The sequence below is a fragment of the Giraffa tippelskirchi genome, chromosome 1, assembly GCF_054371585.1.
Source record: "Giraffa tippelskirchi isolate mGirTip1 chromosome 1, T2T-mGirTip1v1.2.pri, whole genome shotgun sequence".
NCBI lineage: Eukaryota > Metazoa > Chordata > Mammalia > Artiodactyla > Giraffidae > Giraffa > Giraffa tippelskirchi.
This window is the reverse complement of record NC_137275.1, coordinates 226,883,167-226,899,169: the sequence shown is the minus strand read 5'-3', so window position 1 is coordinate 226,899,169 and position 16,003 is coordinate 226,883,167. Positions and strand designations below refer to the sequence as shown.

Genomic DNA, 16,003 nt, shown 5'->3' with positions numbered 1-16,003 from the left:
AGGGAAAGACAGATGATAGAGAGTATCACTTCTGTGGAATCTGAAAATGGATACAAATGAATGTCATTACAAAAGGCAAACAGATCCACAGACTCAGAAACTTATGGAAAGGTGGCCAAATGGAAAGGTGGCAGGAGGTGGGGGAGTAATTAGCTGGTACGGATCAAAATTTACATGTCAAAACTGGTGCAGTTGTTGTTCTCTAGTTTCTCAGTCGTGTCTGACTCTTCGCAACCCCACGGACTGTAGCCGGCCAGGCTCCTTTGTCCATGGGAGTCTCTAGGCAAGGATACTAGAGTGGTTTGCCATTTCCTTCTCCAGGGGATCTTCCCAACCCAGGGATTGAGCCCAGTTCTCCTGAAAGTCTCCTGCATTGCAGGTGGATTCTTTTACCACTGAGTGAGCAGGGAAGCCAGAAAACAGGTGCTGAAGGGCTCTAAATAGTCACAAGTTTGACAGGGCTTTAAATGACATCTGCCCTCAAGAAATGTCCCGGGTATTTCATCAGAAAAGAATTCTAAACAGCGCCTAGATTCAAGAAGCCATTTTCAAGAGGTAAATTGTACTCACAAAGTACAAAATAACAAAAGCACATGGAAAGATACTCCACACCAATAATTAATTATTAAATCAATGCCAATCAAAACTACCATAAGGTATCACCTCATGCTGGTCACAATGGCCATCATCAAAATGATCTATAAAGAATAAAGATAAAATAAATAAATAAAATAAAAGATTTGCTAAGAATATACAGAAAATGAAATCCTCCTACAATCTTTTTGAGTATGTAAATGGTGAAGCCACTATGGAAAACAGCATGGAGCCTCCACATAACACAAGACATAGAGGTATCATATGACCCTGCAATCCCACTCATTGGCTTAGGTCCAGAGAAAGTGAAGGGAAATTAGCTCAGTCGTGTCTGACCCTTTGCAACCCCATGGACTATACAGTCCATGGAATTCGCTAGGCCAGAACACTGGAGTGAGTAGCCTTTCCCTTCTCCAGGGGATCTTCCCAACCCAGGGATCAAACCCAAATCTCCCTCACTGCAGGCGGATTCTTTACCAGCTGAGCCACAAGGGAAGCGCAGGTCCACAGAAAATCACCCTCCAAAATGACACATGCCCCTTGATTTTCAGGACAGCATTATTTCAATAAGCAAGACATGGAATCCACCAAAAGGTCCACTGACAGAATAATGAAGACTAGAGGGTACATCTATACACTGGAATACTACTCAACCATAAAATAGAATGAAATAAGGATGCTGTCAGCAGCATGGATGGACTAAGAAATCATCACAGTAAGTGAGGGAACTCAGAGAGAAAGATAAATATCATGAGATATCACTTACACGTGCAATCTATAAATTCATACCAATGAATTAATGTACAAAACAGACTTCACAGCCTGAGAAAATCAAACTATGATTATCAAAAGAAAGTTAGAAAGAAGGGATAATTAAGAGTTTAGGATTAACTATACACACTAATATCTAACAAATTAATAATCAAATAGGACCTAGTGAATAGAACAGGGAACTCTATTGAACAGACTGTAATAAACTATACGAGGAAAAAAATGGAAAAACAATAGATACGCTTCTATGTAAAATCAAATTAAGTTTCTGTACCGCTAAAACTAACAAAACAATGAAAATCAACTTGACTCCAATAGAAAATAAAAATTAAATTACCTGAAATCCATCTAGGGAACCCCAGACAGTGGCGACCCTATAGATTAGATATGTGATATGCTATGACATTAATATGACACCACCAAAGGTTTTCACTCAGCAGAACACAGAGCAGCAACCCATTCAAAGGTGCCTGACCTCATGTGAATGTCCCAAGATGAAGAGACGAAAAAGGACAACAGGTTAATCAGGGCAACACCCTCAATTCAGATGTTGGGAATCTCCGAGGGGCAAGAGCAGACACAGGGTCTCCGAGTAGGGGATCCGGACCCACGTGGATGGGGTGAGACTCACACAATCCCCGGACCCTGCATCTGGGGTCGCATAACTCTTGGTTAGGACACCAGGTCTCTGCTGCCTGGGCCCCTAAGGCGGAAATGAGTGGGTTCCTGGAACCTCCTAGGATGGTAGAAAGAAGCATAGGGTCTCCTCTCCCCACACTTGTCCCAGGGAAGTCCTCCTCTCCCGCCCTTGGGTTCTGTCTGATACTGTTTTTACAGCTATCACGATAATGTTGAACACACTACCTTGGTTCCAGCAGGCTCGGTCCCTCGTTTTCCCACTGAGGTGTTGAGAAAACACACCAGGCACGGGGCTAGGAGATGAGGGGCAGGACTGGTCTCTGCTGAGCAGGGACGGCCGACCGGAAGGTGATCACAGGAGCAACCTCACCTGCTGCCCGTTGGCTTTCTGCCTCATCCCAGTACCCTGGAATCAATTTACCAGGTGATCCTGCCTTCCTACTCAAACTGAATGTGCTGGAAAATGGGACTAATTACCAGGTAGCCCACCTGAGGTGTCTCTGTGAGCCCCAGGGCAGGGGAACCTGGCAGGAGGAAAGACTAAGAGCCCTACTGCAGCCCTGATCCCTGGGAGGGCCACAGAACCCCACTCAGAGGAGGGCACGTTACCCAGAGGAGCCCACCTCAGCTCCAGACCCCAGGCCTCTGAGCACTGACATTCAGACACAGGCACGGAGCTTTCCAGGACAGAGGACAGACCCAGTCTGCACCCAGGTCTCCACGTCCTAGTGCACACAGAACATGGTCGGTGTCAATATTCTCACACTATTTCAATAGGCAAGACATGGAATCATTGTAGAAAGCACGCAGTCTTGTCTAAACATAATCAGTGCAGACAGGACTTGAAAAGTCAAGGTGTTCATCATTCAGACATGTCTGACTGTTTGTGACCACATGGACTGTAGCCCTCCAGCCTCCTCTGTCCATGGGATTCTCCAGGCAAGAATACTGGAGTCGGTTGCCATTCCCTTCTCCAGGGGATCTTCCTGATCCAGAGATCAAACCCAGATATCCTGCACTGCATGCAGATTCTTTACCATCTCAGCCACCAGAGAAGCCCCTAGACAAGACTTAGGGAGGTCTAAATCTACCATGTAGGCAGAATGTGGTCATGTTTAAACTAGCATAAGGTTGCTCTCCCTGGAGGCACAGGTCACACACATGCAGGGTCTCTCATCATTGGACAGGGGCCTCACCCTCATGTGGGAACTAGCAAGTAAGTTTCTTAAAGAAAAAATCATCACTGGGCTCCACATGTCACCCACACCAGGAAACTGAAAGAATCTTTGTCATTAAACACTTCAACAGGCAAAATCAAACCGTTACCAGTATCTTTGAGAACATGGCGGTCAGGATCCAGGGGAGATCCAGGGATTTCTTAGAATTGAGCCCAGGGTCCTGTACAGACAGACAGAAAGTGCCCTGATTCCATCATCCAAGGCTTCCAGCAGGAAGCAGCCACACTGGAAGCCTTCTAGAAAAGGATATTCTTTATCAGAATAAAAATTGTTGAAGTTGACAGCATATTGTTATTATTTGCCAACCTAAAATATTCTTAAAAGCCTGGTCCCCAGATCTTTGCGGTTCCCACTGGTTCCTTTGTGTTCACATTGTCAGGGTAGAAACAATCCATCATTTCAAATTAGTTTCTTCTAATTCTGTTATTTGCTATTATATGAAGGAAAGGTCACACTTGAAAAAATAAATAAGAAAATTCCTGCAAAAAGATTGAGTCAAGCAGCCCATAAGCTGCATGAACTCTGCCTTCTGACAATTTCAATTTCAAACACTGAGGGCGGAAGAAGAGGGGATGACAGAGGATGAGATGGTTGGATGGCATCACCGACCTAATGGACATGAGTTTGAGCAATCTCTGGGAGATGGTGAAGGACAGGAAACCCCAGCGTGCTGATATCTATGGGGTCGCAAAGAGTTGGACACGACTGAGTGACTGAACAGCAACAAGCTTCAATTTTCTGCCTGGAGAAATCTGATAAAATAGGCATCCTGATTTTTTCACTTCTCTGTTCAAACTCTGCTAAAATGAAATTGACATTCATATCAACATGTAAGAATTTCTGAGTTTTCAGATGTCACACCAAGGTAAGAGGTACTGGTGAAAATAGAACGCTACTGGTAGGCAAAACATTCTTAAAGCTTTGTTTCAAATTGGATTTAAATACAACACCTCATGGTTACATGAAGTATGAACCAAGAGTCTAAATATAGTAGGCAATATGTAAAAGCAAATTTGATATCCCATATGAGAGAGTAAAAGCCACTGGTTTTTGCAGTAGTCATGTATGGATGTGAGAGTAGGACCACAAAGAAGGCAGAGCACCAAAGAACTGATGCTTTCAAACTGTGGTGCTAGAGAAGACTCTTGAGAGTCCCTTGGACTGCAAGGAGATCAAACCAGTCCATCCTAAAGGAAATCAGTCCTGAATATTCATAGGAAGGACTGATGCTGAAACCAAAGCTCCAATCCTTTGGCCACCTGATGTGAAGAGCCAACCCACTGGAAAAGACCATGATGCTGGGAAAGATTGAAGGCAAACGGGGAAGGGGACGACAGAGGAAGAGATGGTTGGATGGCATCACCAATTCAATGGACAGCAGTTTGAGCAATCTCCAGGAGATGGTGAAGGACAGGGATTCCTGGCGTGCTGCAGTCCATGGGGTCACAAAGAGTCAGACACAACTTAGCAACTGAACAGCAACAACCACGTGAGAGTAACTGTTTCTTGTCAGATCTGCAGCTGGTATGCACAAATTGGTTCAGAGCTCTCTCCAACATAGATTGTCTCCAAGTCTGATTAAGTGTGTCACAAGGGCATGAATCAAAAAGTGATGTATTCATTCCAGGATGGAATAGAATGTTACTTTGAACGGTCTGTAAAACTTACACAAAGTCTGTAATCCACTCAAGGTTTCAAATAATAAAACATTTACCTGAAATGTAAAGCCTCTTGGAAAGTTGTGTTCTATCTATGAGAACATTTCATAGATTTCTTTTCATAATCATTTTTCACAGTGATAACACTTTAACTCCTCAGTTGCTGATCTTATTACCAAGATAAACTTGTCCTCATGGGTGTGGGAAATAAAGTTGATCCATTATGATTGTTCTCTGGTCAAATGACTCTCACAATTTCTAATTATGTTCTACATCCACAATATTTCTTTTTATATCCATCAAAGTCTACTTCTCAGATCTTCATATATACCAAATAATAGATACCTGGTGAGTTCAGATTATATTAAACACTCTTTCCATAGCTTTTCCCATATCAATTGATTCAGAACAAGGTGAAGCAGGGAGAAGAGTTGAAATTTTCAATGATTTCTAAGGCCTCTAAAAAAACATTAGACAGAAATCCTAGCCTTTACTGGTCTATACGAAAGAATCACAATGTGCCTTTTTCGTGAAATTGCAACAACTGACTAACCAGAGTTGCAACAAGTTGGAGTTATGCTTGGAATGATTTGAGTTGAAACAGTTTGAATGTGGGCATGTGAGGATATATATAGGATGATACATACTTAAGGAGGTATCAACATTATGAATCCATAAATTGATAAGGTATACTTTGTAAACAAAGATGAAACATTGAACTTGTTTTCACTATCTGACCCTTTCCAGACTTTGCCATCATCTACTGACTCCCCTGTGGACTTGTTTTATTGCCACCTGATTAAAACTAGTTACATGAATCGTGGTTAGCTTTGTTCTCTTTGTTTGAAATTGTTTATGTTTCTCTCTCCTAGGATGCTCTTATAAATGCCATTATCTGTATCTCTTATTTTGTCCATAAGGTTGTCTCCTGCGTTTTCCACTGTGTAACCTCTTCCATGTATACAGATATTTATATGTCTATGTATATAAATATCTATGTCTATATGTATCTATAATAGATATTTATATCTGTATGTACATAGATATTTATGTTTTTATGTACATAGACATTTATATGTCTATGTATATAGATATTTATGTTTCTATGCATCTAGATATTTATATATCTATACATCTATGCATATAGACATTTATATATCTATGTACCTAGATATTTATATCACTATCAATCTGGACATTTATATATCTATGTACCTAGACATTTGTAATTATGTACGCTTATGTATACACAAATAGATGTTTTACTAGTGTAACAGGGCCTGGCGAAAAGGGAATGCTCCTACAAAAAGAGTCAGACATGACCTGGCGACTGAACAACAATAACAAAATAGAAAATACATTCAGTTCACCTGCCACCAACAACACATAGTATATCAGTGTTACTACAATATAAAATAAAGGTTCATTTTAAAAAAAGAATGCTCAGGGGGACTTCCCTGCAGTTCAGTGGTTAAGATTCTGTGCTTCCAATTCAGACGGCGAAGGTTTGATCCTTGGGCAGGGAACTAAAGGTCCCACAAGCTGCAGGGCATGGCCAATAAATAAATAAAATTATTAAAATAAATAAATAAAAATGTTCAGGAAGAACACACAAGCTGTTGGGTGTTTCTTCAGGTACATTCCATATTAAATTACAGTCCTGAGTTAAAACTCGAAAGCTTTCATTTCCTAGGTAATCACAACTGGGCATGAAAGAACCCTGCCGCCTTTGGCCATTCCCTGCAATAGCAACCTCAAGAGTTTTGCTTATGAGTACCTCTTTGTTGTTCAGTCCCCAAGTCGTGACCCACACTCTGTGACCCCATGGGCCACAGCACGCCAGGCCTCCCTGTCCCTCACGATCTCCCAGAGTTTGCTCAAACTCATGTCCATTGAGTTGGTGATGCCATCCACACAATCTCGTCCTCTGTCGCTCCCTTCTCTTCCCTTTACGACTCCTCACCCCACGGTGGAGCTGGGGCTGACATCATACCTCACCCCACGGTGGGGATGACCCCACACCTCAACCCACGGTGGGGATGACCCCACACCTCACCCCATGGGGAAGCTGGGGCTGACCCCACATCACCCAATGGCGGAGCTGGGCCTGACCCCTCTACTAACCCCACAATGGAGCTTGGGCTGACCCCACACCTGACCCCACGGTGGAGCTGGGGCTGACACCACACCTCACCCAACAGTTGAGCTGGTACTGATCCGACACCTGACCCCATGGGGTGGCTGGTTCTAACCCCACGCCTCACCACACGGAGGAGCTGGGGCTGACACCACACGTCTCACCACGGATGAGCTGAGGCTCACTTCACACCTCACCTGTCGGTGGAGCTGGGCCCAACCCCACACCTCAAGCCAAGTGGATCTGGGGCTGATTCAACACACCACCCCACAGTGCACCTGGGGCTGACCCAACACCTCATATCATGGTGCAGCTGGGCTGACCCAGCACCTCACCCCACAGGGGATTTGGGGCTGACACCACACCTAACCCCACGGTGGGCTTACCTACAACCTCGGCCCACAGTTGGACTTACCCCACACCTCACACCATGGTGGAGCTGGGGCTGACCCCATACCTCACCCCATGGAGATGAGGCAGGAACCCACACCTCACCCAATGGTGGAGTTGGAGCTGAATACACACCTCACCAATGGAGGGGTTGGGAAATGACCCCACATCTCACTCCATGGAGCAGTTGGGGGCTGACCCCACACCTCACCCCATGATGAAGTTGGGACTAACCCAAAACCTCACCCCACGGAGGAGTTGGGGACTGATCCCACACCTCACCCCATGGTGGAGTTGGTGCTGACCCCACACCTCACCCCCAGTGGGGCTGACCCAACACTTCACCCCATGGTGGATTTGGAGCTGACACTACACCTCACCTCACGTGGAGTTCGGTGGACCCCTCACCTGACCCCAAGTGGATTTCGGCCTGATTTACACCTCACCCCACGTGGAGTTGAGGCTGATCCCACAGCTCACACCACGGTGGAAATGGGCCTGACCCCACACCTCATCCCACATGTGTTAGGGCTGACGACACACCTCAACCAACTGTGGAGCTTTTGCTGAAGCCACAACTCACCCCAAGTGGAGTTGGATCTGACCCCACACCTCATCCCACGTGGAGCTGCAGCTAACCCCACACAACAACCCACGTAGAGTTGGGGGTTGAGCCCACATCTCAGCCCACGGTGGACCTGGGTCTGATACCACATTTCAACCCAGGTGGAGATGGGGCTGACCCCACAGCTCAACCCACATGGAGTTTTGGCTAATCCCACTCCTCTCCCCACGTAGAGCTGGGGGCTGAGCACACACCTCACCCCAGAGAGGAGTTGGTCTGACCCCACACCTCACCACATGGTGGCATTGGGAGCTGCCCCCACACCTCACCCCCAGTGGGGCTGACCCAAACTTCACCCCACGGTGGATTTGGGGCTGACACCACACCTCATCCCATGGAAGAGTTGGGGACTGGCCCCACACCTCAACCCACGGAGGACTTGTGAGTAGACCCCAGACCTCAGCCCACGGTGGAGCTGGGGCTGACCACACAACTCACTCCACAGTGGAGATAGGGCTGACCCCACACCTCACCCCACGGCAGAGATGGGTCTTACCCCACACCACACCCTACAGTGGAGTCGTGGATGACCACACACCTCACCCCATGGTGGACCTGGGGCTGACCCAACACCTCATCCCATGGTGGAATTAGGGCTGACACCACACTTCACCACTCAGAGGAGCTGGGGGCAGACCCCACACCACACCACATGGTGGAACTGGGGCTGACCAACAACTCACACCTTGGTGGAGCTTGGCAGATCCCACACCTCATCCCACAGTGGTGCTGGGGCTGATCCCACACCTCACTCCATGATGGAGTTGAGGCTGACCCCACACTTCACCCACGGAGGAGCTAGGTCTGAGCCCACACCTCATCCCACAGTGGAGCTGGGGCTGAGAACACACCTTACCCCATGGTGGAGTTGGGCTGACCCCACATTGCACCCAACGGTGGAGCTGGGTCTGAGGACACACCTAACCCCACGGTGGAGCTGGGAGTGGCCCCACACCTCACTCAATGGAGGATTGGGGGGCTGACTCCACAACTCACCCCATGTTGGAGCTGGGGCTGTGGACACACCTCACCCCACGGTGGAGCCGGGGATGACCCAACACCTCTCTCCACAGTGGATCCAGGGCTGACCACACACATTACCTCGGTTTAGCTGGGGCTGACCCAACACCTCACCCCACGGTGGAGTTGGGGCTGACACCACAACTCACCCTACGGAGGAATTGTGGGCAGACACCATCCTCACCCAACGTTGGACCTGGTGCTGACCCCACACCTCATCCCACTGTACTCTTGTGGGTTGACCCCACACCTCACCCCATGGTGGACTTGGTGGTGAACCCACACCTCACCCCTCAGTGAGGTTAGTGCTGAATCCACACCTCAACCCATGGTGGTGATGGGGACTGAACCCACACCTCACCAAACTGTGAACCTGTGGTTTGACCTTACAACTCACCCCACAGTGGAGCTGGCGCTGACTCCATACCCCACCTCAAGGTGGAACTGGGATTGACCACACATCACACCCCACGATGGAGTTGGTGCTGACAGAACATTTCACCCCATCGAGGAGTTAGGAACTGACCCCACAACTCATTCTACAGAGGAGGTGGGAACTGACCGCACACCTCACTCCAAGGTGGAGTTGCCAACTGACCACACACATCACCCAACGGAGGAGTTGGGGATGGAACTCAAACCTCACCCATGGAGGACCTGGGGGTGTCCACACACTTCACCCTACAGTGGAGCAGTGGATGGCCACACACCTCACCCCTCATTGGAGTTAGGCGTGGACCCCACACCTCACTCCATGCTGGAATTCGGACTGACATCGCAGCTTACCCCATGGTGAAGTTGGGGACTGACCCCACAGCTCACGCCACAGAGGAGCTGGGGCAGACCTCACACCTCACCCAATGGTGGAGTTCAGGCTGACCACACACCTCATGCCACAGAGGACCTGAGGCTGACCCCAGACCTCACCCCACGGTGGAGTAGGGGCTGACCACACACCTCATCCCACGATTCAGACAGGCCTAAATGCAAACCTCACCCCACAGTTGAGTTGGGGCTGATCCCACACCTCACCCCATGGTGGAGTTAAGACTGACCCCAAACTCACCCCATGGAGGAGTTGTGGAATGGCCCTACACATCAGCCCATGGTGGAGATAGGGCTGACCCTACTCTTCACCCATGGAGGAGCTAGGGCTGACATGACACCTCATCCCACAGTGGAGATGGAGCTGACCACAAACCTCACCCCATGGCGGAGCTGGGTCCAAACTCATACCTCACCCCACAGAGGACCTGAGGCTAGCCCCACATCTCACACTATGGTTAGTTGTGGCTGACCCCACAACTCACTCAAAGGTGGAGTTGGGGCTGAACCAACACCCCACCCACAGTGGATCCAGGGCTGACCCCACACCTCAGCCCCCAGAGGACCTCTATCTGACCCAGCAACTCATCCCATGGTGGAGTTTGGGCCAACACCACACCTCACCCCACGGTGGAGTTCATGCTGACCCCATACCTCACCCCACAGTGGAGTTGGGTCTGAGCCCACAACACCCACCACAGTGGGGTTGACCACACACCTCACCCCACAGTGGAACAAGGCCCTACCACAGACCTCACACCATGGTGGAGCTGGAGCTTGCCCCACACCACATGCTTCAGTAGAGTTGTGGCTGACCACATACCTCATCCCATGGTGGAGTTGAGGTGACACCATACCTCACCCCATGGAGGAGTTGGGGGCCAACCCCACACTTCACCCCACAGTGGCATTGGGACTGACCTGAAACCTAACCCCATGGAGGAGTAGGGGACTGACCCGACACCTCACGCCATAGTGGAGCTGGGGCTGACTCCACACCTCATCCCACGGTGGGGATGAACACACAACTCACACACGGTGGACCCGGAGCTGATCCAACAACTCACCCCACAGTCAATTGGGGACTGACACGACACCTCATCCCACTGAGGAGTTGGGGACTGACCCTACAACTCACCCCACAGAGGAGTAGTGGGTAAACCACAGACCTCACCCCACGGTGGACCAGGGGCTGACCACACACCTCACCCCATGGTTGAGCTGGGGCTTGCCCCAAACAACACCCTAAGGTAGAGTTGTGGCTGACTATACACTTCACCCCATGGTGGAGTTGTAGCGGACACCACATCTCACCCCACGGTGGACCCAGGGCTGACTCATCACATCACTCCACGGCTGAATGCGGGCTGCACCCACAGCTCACCCATGGTGAACTCAGAGCTGACACAACAACTCACCCAACAGTTGATTTGGGGGTGACACGACACTTCACCCCACAGTGGATTTGGGGATGATGACACCTCATCCCACGGAGTTGAGGAATGACCCCAGACCTCACCCCACGGTGGACCTGTGGCTGACCACACACTTCACCAGGCAGGGGAGCTAGGGCTGACCCTACACCTCACCACATGGTGGAGATGGTGTTTACGGCACATCACACCCTATGGTGGAGTGAGGCTGACTACACACCTCATGCCTTGGTGGACCAGGGGCTGACCACACAATCACCCCAAGTTGGAGCTAGGGCTCACACCACACCTCACGGTGGAGATGGGGCTTACCCCACAACACACCCCACGATCGAGCTGGGGCTGACTCACACTTCACCCCAAGTGGAGTTGGGGCTGATCCCACAGCTCACACCACAGTGGAAATGGGCCTGAACCCACCCCTCATCCCATATGTGTTAGGGCTGACGACATACCTCACCCAACTATGGAGCTAGTGCTGACCCACAACTCACCCCAGGTGAAGTTGGATCTGACCCCACATCTCACCTCAAGGTGGACCTGGGGCTGATCCCACATCTCACCCCACTGTGGAGCTGAGGCTTGGCCCACACTTCACCCCACTGTGGAACTGGGGCTGAACCCACTTCTCACCCCAAGTGGAGTTGGGGGTGAACCCACTCCAAACCTCATGGTGCAGCTGGGGCTGACCCAACACATCACCCCATGTGTAGTTGGGGGCTGACCCCACACCTAAACCCATGGTGGAGCTGGCAGTGACCCACACCTCACCTCCCTGGATTTGGGGGCTGACCCCACACCTCACCCCAAGTGGAGTTCGGGATGAACCGACTTCAAACCCCACAGTGGAGCTGGGGCGGACACCACACCTCACCCCCCTGTCTAGTTGGGCCTGACCCCAAACCTCAGCCCACAGTGGAGTTGGGTGGACCCCACGCCTCACCCTGTGCTGGATTTGGGCTGACACCACACCTCACCCCCCTGTCTAGTTGGGCCTGACCCCAAACCTCAGCCCACAGTGGAGTTGGGTGGACCCCACGCCTCACCCTGTGGTGGATTTGGGCTGACCCCACACCTCACCCTGTGTGTTGAGCTGACCCCACACCTCCACTCAGTTCCATCTAGAGATGATCCTCTACATCCCTTGGGTAGAAAAAATGGATGAACTTCACCATTAGCCTCAGAGAGCCTGAGTCTGAGCCTACATCTCACCTCAAGTGTAACAGTGCTTGTTCCCACACTTGAGTTCCTTGGCAGCTAGGAGTCATCCTACAACCCATCAGTGTTGGGTGGAGCTGAAGAAGATCCCAGGGTGGATCTAGGCTGAATCACACACATCACCTCGGTTTACACTGGAGTTTTTACCTGTCGCCTCAGGTTAACATGCAGTTGATCTCCCATCTCACCTTGTGCAGAACTGCAATTGATCTTACCCCAGTCACCGCAGGACGTCTGTCTCAGCAGCTGACTGACAGGAAATCCAAATGGGCTCATCATCCCTTATCATTATTGTTCAGTCACTAAGTCACGTCTGACTCTCTGCGACCCCATGGACTGCAGCACACCAGGCTTCCCTGTCTTTCACTATCTCTCGGAGTTTGCTAAAACTCATGTCCATTCAGTCGGTGATGCCACCCAACCATCTCTTCCTCTATCCCTTATCATTTGCTGGTTTAAGTGACAAATGAGGGGAGACAGACATTTTGTTACCGTGCCTGCCTCCCGAGACAGGCCTGGAGGTACCTGAGCAACACAGCTTTTATTTAAGGTGAGTCTCAAGGCAAAACACGGGGGACGAAAGGCGAGGGGCGAGGGGCGAGGGGCGAGGGGCGAGGGGCGAAGGGCAGGGGGCCAGTGCTGGTGTGCAGGCTCCGCCTCTGCTCCGCACGCCTCCGTCTCTGCTTCTGTTCAGCCAGCAGGAGCCCCGCGCGCTATGCGAAGAAAAACAGCTGCTCCTCCTTGTCCTTGTCCATCAGCTCGTGCTTGGACTGCTCCTTGGTCTTCAGGGCAGGTGGCTGGGACTGGCACACTAGCCTCCTGCCCCGCTGCGGGGAGACGACACCGTGAGACTGCACCCTGGCCTCAAGGTGGGTACTGAACCCTAACCCTAACCCCAAACCGTAACCCAACCTCTAACCCTAAACCCTAACCCTCTAACCCTAATCTTCTCTAGGACTTTGACACCACCTCTCACGGCTGCGTGATATCTTTCCACTCTAGGACCGGACACCGCCTCTCACTGATCCCTGACGTCCTTCCTCTCTAGGACTGGACACCGCCTCTCCCTGATCCCTGACGTCCTTCATCTCTAGGACCAGACGCCACCTCTCACCGATCCCTGCGGTCGTCCTCTCTAGGACCGGACGCCGCCTCTCACTGATATCTGACGTCTTTCCTCTCTAGGTCCGGACGCCACCTCTCACCGACCCCTGACGTCCTTCCTCTCTAGGACGGGACGCCGCCTCTCGCTGATCCCTGGCGTCCTTCCTCTCTAGGACGGACGCCGCCTCTCGCTGATCCCTGACGTCCTTCCTCTCTAGGACGGACGCCGCCTCTCGCTGATCCCTGACGTCCTTCCTCTCTAGGACGGACGCCGCCTCTCGCTGATCCCTGACGTCGCTCCCCTCTAGGACGTGACGCCACTTCTCACGGGTCCGTGACGTCTTTCCTCTCTAGGACCGGACGCCGCTTCTCGCTGATCCCTGACGTCCTTCCTCTCTAGGACCGAACGCCGCCTCTCACTGATCCCTGACGTCCTTCCTCTCTAGGACCGGCCGCCGCCTCTCGCTGATCCCTGACGTCCTTCTTCTCTAGGACCGGCCGCCGCCTCTCGCTGATCCCTGACGTCTCTCCTCTCTAGGACGTGACGCCACTTCTCCCGGCTCCGTGACGTCTTTTCTCTCTAGGACCTGACGCTGCCTCTCACTGATCCCTGCGGTCCTTCTCTCTAGGACCGGACACCGCCTCTCGCTGATCCCTGACGTCCTTCCTCTCTAGGACGGACACCACCTCTCGCTGATCCCTGACGTCCTTCCTCTCTAGGACCGGACGCCGCCTCTCGCTGATCCCTGACGTCCTTCCTCTCTAGGACGGGACGCCGCCTCTCGCTGATCCCTGACGTCCTTCCTCTCTAGGATGGACGCCGCCTCTCGCTGATCCCTGACGTCCTTCCTCTCTAGGACCGGACGCCGCCTCTCGCTGATCCCTTACGTCTTTCCTCTCTAGGACTGAACGCCGCCTCTCACTGATCCCTGACGTCCTTCCTCTCTAGGACCGGCCGCCGCCTCTCTCTGATCCCTGACGTCCTTCCTCTCTAGGACCTGACGCTGCCTGTGACCGGCCCTGACTTCTTTCCTTTCTCTATGCCCTTTGACTGCCCTTTTCAGGTCCTCTCCACAGACCCTGTCCGCCACCACTGGTCCACTTACGACTCCCCACCCCAGGTCCGCTTGACTGCTCCCCTCAGGGTCCTCTCCGCGGACCACCCCCCCGCCGCCCAGGTTCTCTCCGTGGGTCCCCCCCAGGTCCTCTCATCGGCCAGAGTCGGGTCGCCAGATCCTCTCGACGGCCCGCCGCTGGTCCCCTCTCGTCGCCTGCCAATGGTCCTCTCATTGGCCAACTGCTGGTCCTCACTACATCCTGACATAGGTCCTCACTATTTCACGTCTCTGGACCTCACTACGACCTGACTCTGGTCCTCGCTATGCTGTTACTATGGAGCTGACTACACTTTCAACTCTATCTCTGGTCCTCACTTGGGTCTGACTCTAAAAGAACAGTTAAAATATGCCATACAATACCTACATAAACAGAGTGAAGTTATTTCAAACACAAACACAGATCACTTCAAAGCAAAGGAATTCAGAAGCACCTTCCAGATGAGATTTCCTGGAATGAACAACCACCAAAATGGGAACCAAGATTATCCTAAGTCTACAGAACCACAGAGTGCATGCTAGTGAGTTATCACACAGTCTAAGTTCTAGAAACACCGCAAGTGCTACTTTCCTGGTTTCCCAGATTAATTCCTTGGGGTAGGACATTTGGAACAGTCCAGACAGGATGAACAGAGGATCGTCCTCAAGACAGAGTTGGTCTTGGCAGCGGCTAGGGCAGTCCCTCTTCTCTGCTCCTGCCCTGGAGTTCCAATTGCCAGATTGGGGTATGACTCGGTCTCAGCCTTTCCAGGCAAGAATGCCAGGTGATCTGCCCTCTAATGGAATTCTCCAACCTTCCACTCTCTTGAAAGAGGCTGGCATGGAGAAAATCTTGGAGCATCTGATAAAATCAGAGGACCCACAGGGGCCATCCCCAAGTCAGCCCAACAATGAGCACCAAGTCTGATCCCAAAACGCCACCTCTGTACACCAGTGCTAAACCAAATCTCAGAGATAGAGTTTCATGTGAAGTAGAAAAGCAAGCTATACTGCTTTGCTAGCAAAGAGGGCCACAGAAAACTCATGCCCTCAAAAACTGCTCCAAGGCAGGAGGATTTAATTAGGAGTTTTATAGATATGGGCTTCCCTGGTAGCTCAGCTGGTAAGTAATCTGCATGTAATGCAGGAGACCCTGGTTCAATTCTTGGGTTGGGAAGACTCCCTGGAAAAGGGATAGGCTACCCCCTTTAGTATTGGGCTTCCCTGATGGCTCGGCTGCTACAGAATCCACCTGCA

At 51.0% G+C, this 16,003-nt stretch overlaps 1 long non-coding RNA gene across 1 annotated transcript; it reads right to left on the bottom strand.

The window, feature by feature from the left end:
* Nucleotides 1-13,070: 13,070 nt before the first annotated feature.
* Nucleotides 13,071-14,645, bottom strand: LOC145541177 (uncharacterized). Its single transcript, XR_014078843.1, has 3 exons — nt 14,564-14,645; nt 13,663-14,163; nt 13,071-13,375 (listed from the first exon to the last, which is right to left on the bottom strand). It is a non-coding gene; the product is annotated as an uncharacterized LOC145541177 (long non-coding RNA).
* Between the last annotated feature and the right edge of the window lie 1,358 nt (nt 14,646-16,003).